Below are 9,487 nucleotides of genomic sequence, written 5' to 3'. Positions count from 1 at the left end.
AACTCATATACACGAGATTATTAATCATGTCTTAAAACGTTTTATTACCCGAACTCCCAAACCTTACGAAATGCTACCTATCAATTAAATCGGTCCAACGAAACTCTTGCCCATGAACTTCATATTCGACTTAATCACTAAAACTTGCTCACATTATATCGTCATACTAGAGACTTCCATTCTTAATTGAAACCAAACCAACCTTTCTCAAATACTTATAAGATCTTATAGAAGTTATATGATTGTTTTACCAAATACCCTTTTCAACATCAACAAATCATTTGTTAATTTTTTTTTAATCACTAAGTGCTTTTGCTAAATTTCTCTTCTAAGAATCCTAGTTTTCACAAGAACCTCCTAAATTCATAATTTCTTATTTGATGAAACGAACTTACTTTTTAATGAAAACCTTTTTCCCACACCAATTTACAAAACACGTGGGCAAGAAGACTTCATAGGGACCGACCATTTTTTTCGGATTACGTAAACCCTTTTAAACAAAATTAGGATTTCTATTTGTTACAAAATACGTTATGCATAACCAACGAGTACTTTATATTCCTTTACATATACAAACTATATTCTACCTTTCAAACCAAGCTCAATCTAATTTTGATTCGACAAACTCAACGTTTTATTTAAACAACTATGCATGCACATCATCATACACATTTTAGTCGATATCTCATGATAACATCATTTATATCGTTCGTATCTACATACTTAACCTTTTTTTTTGCAATGTCTCAACGTACACCATATACGCAATATTTAGTTTTCATACCTACACCTATGTTTATACGTTTTATGCTTGTACTCATACACATACTACTTATACGTTTTACGCTTCTGCTTGTACACATACTACTTACACGTTTTATGTTTATGCTCATACATGCATGCGTATTCATACTTAAACTTATGCTCATACTTTCATCCTTACTCATGATTCATACATTCGTACCTATACGCGAGCGTAACCTGAGGGATTCGCTTGCGTGGGTCCCACACATACTTAAGCCGCTTATATACTATATTCTTGTACGTACACATTCTAAACTTTTTATGTATACCCCGATTCATACACAACTAGTACAAGCTATGCGGATCATGCGACGATTAAAATAATTACGGGTGCACACGGGATTATAGTGATAGGCGTATGAGAACCATAGAGTGTGCTACTGCGTATGGTAATACACGGAACGTAACATGACACCGAAGACGAAACGGACGTAACATGGTCAAAACATGGTGGATACGCCGCTGGTACTTCCTATATATAAGTGATTTCACCATGTTACCAAAATTTCGTAAAACGTGCCATGGGAAATTCAGTGTTTTACAGACCTCTTGGACCTAATACAAGCTTTAAGCAACTCACAAACACATTATGCCTGATTATCCATGACGAGACTTCATCCTTAACATGCTACTTTCATCTATCTAATGCCCATATCATTCGTATACTTGCGTTCATTTAGTGTCAATTATTCGCCCCATGCTCCTATTTCCTTCCTTTCATACGAACCTCGTTCACAATCAAGCTCGTTTAAGCATTCAAATCCTAACTTATCTTATTACCCTTAGAACTTTCTAATTTTTAGCCATTTCAAATCGTTTTACCTATACCTGTTTACCCCTGCTTATGCCTCAAACCCATTTCGGCTCGACAAATCATTTTGCAAACTTATCTTTATCTTCCCAAAATCTCGTACTTTTCAAAACGTTTCAAAATCTCAAGTCTCGAACTGTTACCAAAACTCTTTAAATCTACCTCTTAAATAAATTTCGGGACGAAATTTCCTAAAGGAGGGGAGACTGTAACGCCCTGCTTTTTCATACTTTCCATAATTAGAAAGCTCGCCTTTTAATGCTATTTTTGGAAATCTTGTATTATTGTAGTCGTCTTTTCGTTGTAAAATCCGAGACTTGGATCATAAATAAAATTCGTATCTCTTTAAATTCACCATCTACATATTCATACATGTTCATACGTTGGAATTCATTGTACATCGAATCCTTATTTGTAATTCATACTTATACGATACTCATTCACGGTGCATGTCCATGCTTGTCCTTAAATTGTTGATACCTAAAAACCCCTAATAATATACTTATTTATACAACGGTTAATCATCTAAAATGGGACATATACTTGTCACTTACAAACATGTTACATACTTGTACATTACACTTTTTACCTAGTTAAATCATGTTTTATTTCATATTTCACCTTGTTACAAGTTAGGGGAAACATTGTTGCATATTATTACACAACTTAATTAACAAAATTACTCATTATAATGTTTTAAAAATAAAAAAAAATAAAGAAATATGGCAGCCCCAATTCAGCAAAATTCAGCCCCATATAGTTGGGTTTTGTGGGCTAGTTTCAAGGTGTAACCCCTTCTAAACACTTCCAAAGCCCAACCCATTGAAACCCTAATCCTTCCCCCTATAAATACCACTTATAACCAGCCTCCCTACCACTTTTGCAACACTAAAAACTCTCAAAACATCCTCCAAACCGTAGCTGAAAGCAAAGGTTCGAGCAGATTGACACCCCTTCACGAAAATGAGCATAACTCACTCATTTCTTAACGAAATCACTTGATTCTTTTTCCTACTTACTTGGATAATCATGGGGTTCGATTCCTAGACTTCTCCTTGGAGAAATCAGACCTGGAAATGCCCCGAAATCGTCCATAAACTTTCTATTTGTTTTTATGTTCATCAAAAACTTGTTTAAACCTATGTAACTTGTGTTCAACACATCTCATACCTATGTCCTAATGCTTACAACTTATCCCATGGTTGGTTAAGCTTAAAAACAAGGTTGAGACATTTAAAATCAGAGGATTAAACCTCATAAACTTGGTGTTTTGTTTAGGGTTTCAACCCACAAATCATGTCAAACATAGCCTTTGATACATGAGTGAGTATGGAATCACTTGGGTTGTCCTACATACAATCCTCACATGATTTGATGATTTCTCTATAGTTAGGTTGTTTATGTTATTGTGCAAATCCTAGTTCGTGACCCTCCTTGGTTGTTGTTACACCAAGTGAAGTGGTGAACATTCAAGGGGTTCCTAAATGGAAGCATGTCCTTCCTACCCCATACATGACATCTATGATAACACGAGGTGCCTAAATGAAGATCCTAATCTTCTACCTCCTACTTGAATTATTGGACTAAATAATATGTACTACTTAACCTAGATATATATATACACTCATTCGAACCTTTGATGTTGAACTCATGTTTATATATTAAAGTAGTAGAACATCACCTAAGACCTAAACCTTGTTGTGATTCTTATGGGTGTTCAACTCATGAAAACATTATCATAACCCTTGTGGTTACCAAGTGTCATACAAGTGTTAAGTGTTGAAGATGATTATTTTCACATGCTATTCACATATCTTACTTTATGTTGTTTTAAATACCGAATCTCGACTCTAAGCATACTTGAACTTTAACCCTACATATTCAATCTTCCAACCTCATCAACTCGCCAATAATTGGATAATCGGAAAGCATATGCAAACTTTGTGAGTATACTCATATTTCCCCCTTTTTACTTTTACCACTTTGGGGTGTAACATGTTTATCTATCAACAAACTTACACATGAACATTTTTGCTTAAACACATGAACATTCCTATAACATGCTTGTATACGTGATGGCTTGATGCTTTAAACTTGGATTTATCTTATGTGTTGAATTTATCATTAACTTCGTACGAGCCAAACCGTGACATATGTAGCGCTATAGGATTAATGACCCACCCCTTTATCTCGGTTATGTCATGAGCATATTGCGTTTCCTTGGTTTGATATGTTAGACACATACCATATATAAAGGCTTATCTTGAATCACATGCTTGCTATGAGGAATTGTTCAAAACTTATCTTTTGCTATGTACGTATCAAACTTGTATACTCGCCTTTGCTTTTGCATTGAACTTTATTTTAACATGTTACAGGTGGATGTTGACGATGCATGGAAATCTAGTAGGATGCTTAGATACCCACTTAGAAAGAATTGTATTTGTATTGTATCATTTTATTATTCATGTTGTTGTACTTTGTTTCAAAACCTTGTACTTGATTCTTTAGAAATGAAATGAAATGATTATTTAAATACTTGTCACAATTATTAGCGTTATGATGTCTCGAGCAATCTTCACACTTCGTCTCATCCCGATGTTTCCGCCATTGGTTGGGGTGTGACATTACACACATCAGTGACACATGTAAAGTTAGCAGAAACTGTGGATCTGCATAGGCCCACCTTATGCCCAATAATATAGAAGGAAAAAACCACTTGTGAAATGTTCTCTGTGAACAGGTTTGTCACACCCCCAAAATCCACCATGCGGAGTACCACCGCTTGGAGGCGTGACGTGACCAGGATCGAGCCACCAATCATACTGAACAACGTATTTAAGTAAATAAAGCCAACCACAATACGATTGGTGACCAAAAGCTAGTTAACCAAGTTTTAAATTAAACAGCGGAAGCATAAACGTAAAGACCAAAACATAAGTCCAAAGTTCATAAGTTTAAAGTCTAAAGCTTAAGTTTAATAAGTTCAAAAGGAATTAAATATTAAATACGGAACATAACAGTCCGTATCCCACAACGACTCCATCTTCATGCAAGCTCCATCATTTAACGACCTGTAAGGCATGTAACAACGAGTCAACAACAAAGTTGAGTGAGTTCATGTTTGGTTGTTTAGTTTTAAGTTGTTTCTGAAATGTGGTTTGTCTCTCGTTGGCGTAATTGCCGTGGGGGTTACCCCGTAGTTGAGAGTAAAATTAACCAGTTCATTCTTTATTACCCAAACCATATCCATGATCAGCGGGGGCTTCCCCATGTGAACCACTAGACTTACCATATCGACTACTAACGCAAATAAGTTGTGCCCTATGTCAGTGTCTATCATCACTGACAGTCTGCCATAGTCCATTAGTACACGCCCGTCTGACTGGCACGTTGTGGGGTTTGTTAAACCTAATAGCGCTATTAACTAATGACCCGCTCGCCATTGGCCTCGGCGATTAAGTCGATATAAATTGAGGGACTTCATGATAGAGTTTTGTCTAGTAAGTTTTAAGGTTGTTGTCCTACCCAAGGAGGACGAACGTACGTAGTTCTACCCAAGGAGAATACGCAGGAATAATATTGGCATCCTACCCAAGGAGGATGGCCGTACATATCCTACCCAAGGAGGATATGTAGATTTCGTTTAAATTCTTTAACCCATTCCCAACCACCGGGAATCCCATGCCTTAGAAAGTGTGTGAACTCACCTTGGTTTGCTCGGTTAGATTCTCAAATATAGCTAACAGTTGAGGTCGGTCAATCACGTCCTAATATAATTACCAGTTAATCATTTAGTGGTTTTCAAATAGAGCACAAAGTTCCTACACGTATCTATCACACAACATGCATTACTTTAACGGTTTATGCCCATATAAACTCCCCATCCATTCCCGCTCACAAATAAACATAAAATATTGCACATAACACTTTTATTGACACATAACATGTTAGATCATTCACAGATAGCATACTCGACATTTAGGCACGCAAATTACTACTTATGTCATTTCAACTTAAATATCAGAAACTGGGCTGTTTTCGAGCTTTTTAATAAAATAGTTATCTTATTTCAAAAATTCCCAACTTTTTACGGAAGATGCTAAACGATCTAAATATTATTGTGTAAAAATCTCGGGATCCGATTCATTACCAATATTTTATAAAAAATCATTTTCCGGACTGCACTCAGATTTATCTTTTTCTTACTGCAGTCCACGGAATAATTTGTTAAAAATTCATTGTAAGTCGGATTGACGAAATTCCAGTGGGACAATTACTACAACATCAGTGTTCATCTACAGTACCAATTTCGTGATCTAACTTTATACAGAACTCAAGTTATGACAGAAAACAGAATGCATATTTTCAGCAGTAAAAACTCAGCTTTAGTTGCTGTTACAAAACGACACTTTAAAAATAGTAAACGAAGTCCAAAAATTATGATTCCAGTGCCATTAGAACCGTATTTCATAATACATAAATCTAGGCTTCAGAAAATCAGTTTTTCGTTAAGTTACGGTCTGGTTACAGCCAACTGAAGTTGGCTGTAAAAACCAAACAGCTTTCTGTTTCAGCTTTTAACTCTCTAACTTGAGTTCGATTGATTCCGTTAACATGTTTAGTGATCACAACAATATCAAACATCAATATTAACCAGCAAAATCATCAAAAAATCAACAAGAATCATAACAACACAAGATCTACATGATTTACACATATATCTTCTCTTTATCCATCTTTTATTCCATATGTTCAAGACTTGTTTAAGGTTCTTAAGAGTTTCATGGATTCTCATCATCAAATATCTATTAACCACTTAAATAACATGAAGAATGAATGGATCTAAGTTCTTACCACTAGTTCGAGACTAGGGAAGTTTGAGTGTAGAAAAGTGATGGTTAAAAGCGAATAGAGAAGGTCCTTCCACTTCCGAACGCACCGAGCTTCGTTGTATACCTTCTAACACCTTTGGATGCTTGTGGAATGTATGAAAAATGATTTGAAGGTGGTGGTATGGTGATGGTTGTTGGCTGCCGAGATGGAGAAGAGAGGAGGAGAGAGCTTTGTGAGTTAGAGTTTAGTGAAGATGAGTATGGAGGATGATCTAGTGGTTATATATAATATTTTCCAACACACTATTACCCTCTAGTCCATGTGTCTTCAAGATACTAAGCAATATCAATTAAATAATTGAATAAAATCATGGGGAGTCCTTCTTGTTGTCACACCCCGAAATTATCAGAGCTGGCGTGACTGGACTGGTATCTTCATTGCACAGCGGAAGCAAAATAATTTAAGTCTTTTAGAAAATGAACGCCACTAAGTACTCGACTCTTCAATGGTTCTCCTATTCCAACCGTGCCTTGGCTTTGAAAAGCAACCTGAGAAAGAAACATGCGAAAAATCAACATAAAGTTGAGCGAGTTCATAGTTTGTTTGTAAAAGATCTGAAATAAATCTTTTGAGTTGTGAAAGATTTGAAATAAATCTTTGGAATAACCGGTTTTCGAAATGGTATTGAGAAAACGAATTTAAAAATCATTTTCTTGTCCAGTTATATGAGGACTTTGTATTTGTAACGATCTATGATCGTAAAAACCATGTAATTGTAAAGTATGTATCACCGTCAATGCCCACCCTGACTTTGACTCTATGCCCGTATAATTCTTTACTTTGAATTTGTATAAAACATGGTTTTTATTTTGTATAAATCAAGCGTTTTGTAAGCGTGTATGATAAAATTCCCTGGTGTTTTGGTCAAAAATTACCTAAGCAATTTAGTGATCAAATTAGTTAAGTGAGGTAGTGTGCTAGAAAGTGTTGCTGAAAATGTGTTCGTTAAGTTGTTTAGAAAAACAGTATTCAGAATACGGCTCAGGATATCGAGCTGTATTAATGATCAAACAATGAGCAAAAAGTAAAGGGGTTGACACGAGATGTACGAGGAAAGCCCTTGATCAATCTAGATCGCCGGCATAAAACCTCGGGAGCTGACAATCGCAGCTGCCTTGTTCTTCTATTGCTTCAAATATCAGGATACAGTGCTGGATGTGGTGCGGATCAACTAAGTGTTACAATGAGATTTGAGTACAAGTGTTTGTGTGTAGTGGTTGCTAGTAGCTAGAGAGCAAAAGTGTACGAAAGTGATGGTGAAAGAGTGTGTGCCTTAAACTGACCTGCCACATTTATTTATAGTAAAGATAAACCAACAAACTATCCTAAACTTGCGGGATCCACCGGATATTCCCTCATTGAACGTTGTAGACCTGGTCTTTCGGGCTCAACGTCTCTTCTTCAACAAATTAGTCCGAGTCTTGAGGAGAAGAAGTCCTTTCGACCGTTGGTAAGTCTTAGTCTTCAACCTGCACGTGGTTAATTAACAAATCTCAGGATATTACCCAAGATGTCAGTAATATCCTCTTCTAGCATCCTGGTCACAAGCGAACAAACAAAGGAAGGATATTGGTCAGGATATGTATGCTTAGAAAATGACCCATAACAATTTTCCCCAAATATATCTATTGGTGTACCAATCCAACGGATATATTTCGAAAATCTTATCTCGCAAACCGAGGCACTTATAATGAAATGACGTTTGAGGTGACCTTGTGCAACTTCCCACACTTCTTTTACACTTCACCCCCTATATCCAGCCTATAATTAGCTGAAATATCCCTTATTATTATCATTCTTCTCCAAGCAATTTTCAGGTATCCGTCCTCTCTCTCACCTTCTACTTTCTTTGAATTCCTTATTATTTGCTTGATATTCCTCATGTCATCGCGAACAAGATCTCGCCCGAACGATCTGATCCCAACCCTCGTGAGCCAAAATCTCATCCGAGAACCAGAAAAAGAGATTTGCTCTTTTAACAATGCCGATATCGCCGCTTTGAAGGACTCCGGCGCTTTTCCCACCGGAACTGTCATTCGCCCTTTCGATCGGGAAGTCCGATCAGACGCGTCATCAAACGAGTGGGTTTGCTTCTTTGCCTACCCCTTTTCTTTAGGACTCCGGTATCCATTTCCACCCTTTATTTCTCGTTTCTTCGAGCTCACCGGTCTCAGTTACGCCCAAACCATGCCAATGGTCTGGCGGGTTTTGATGGTGCTTGACCAAATCAAATCTCGTCATTGCCCTAACTTGTGCATTGAAGACCTTCCCATAGCATACCGATTGAGATCTCATGGAAATAGTCGTTTTCTCTAGTTTTCCACTTCCAAAAATCCCTTAATACTTAAAGCCACCAAGAACGAAGATTAGTGGCAACGAAAGTTCTTTTTCGTAAAGAGGGACTCCATCGACGGGGGTCTTGACCTGCCAGTTAGTTGGCTAACCAAGGGTAGGATCTAGGGTTTTAGGAGCACCCCCAAATATATTCTTAACTGTATTCTGACTGATATCCTAATTTTCATGCAGCGAATTTCAGAGACCTAGCACCCCCAAGTGCAGAATCACAATCTAAGATCAAAGAGATTTACCGTCTTCCTGCCTCCGAAAGAACCTTCTCCCTGTCTCTCACAAGCTCAAGTCAGAAATCCAGTTCAGAAATGTCCGGTAAGTATAGATGAGCAATTTGACTATAAGATATAAATGACATAAATTAAACATTTCTCCCTTGACACTGTAACACCTCGAAAAATTCCGTCCAATAATGTCTTGACACGTGTCATAAGGTTCCGGTATGTGAAAACAAACTTTAGAGGGACTAAAAGTGACAAACAGTGAAAACTATGGAACGTAAGGGTCCAAAGTGTCAACAATGGATAAATAGACTCTATGATAACCCTACATAATGTTCATAACCTTAAACGGATGGTTCATGGATCATACGAAGCGGAAAATGCCCAAAAGTGAGGAATTTCAAAC

This window comes from Helianthus annuus, chromosome 1 (assembly GCF_002127325.2).
Source record: "Helianthus annuus cultivar XRQ/B chromosome 1, HanXRQr2.0-SUNRISE, whole genome shotgun sequence".
Taxonomy (NCBI): Eukaryota; Viridiplantae; Streptophyta; class Magnoliopsida; order Asterales; family Asteraceae; genus Helianthus; species Helianthus annuus.
The sequence above is the reverse complement of the archived record's forward strand: the minus strand, read 5'-3'. Positions refer to the sequence as shown.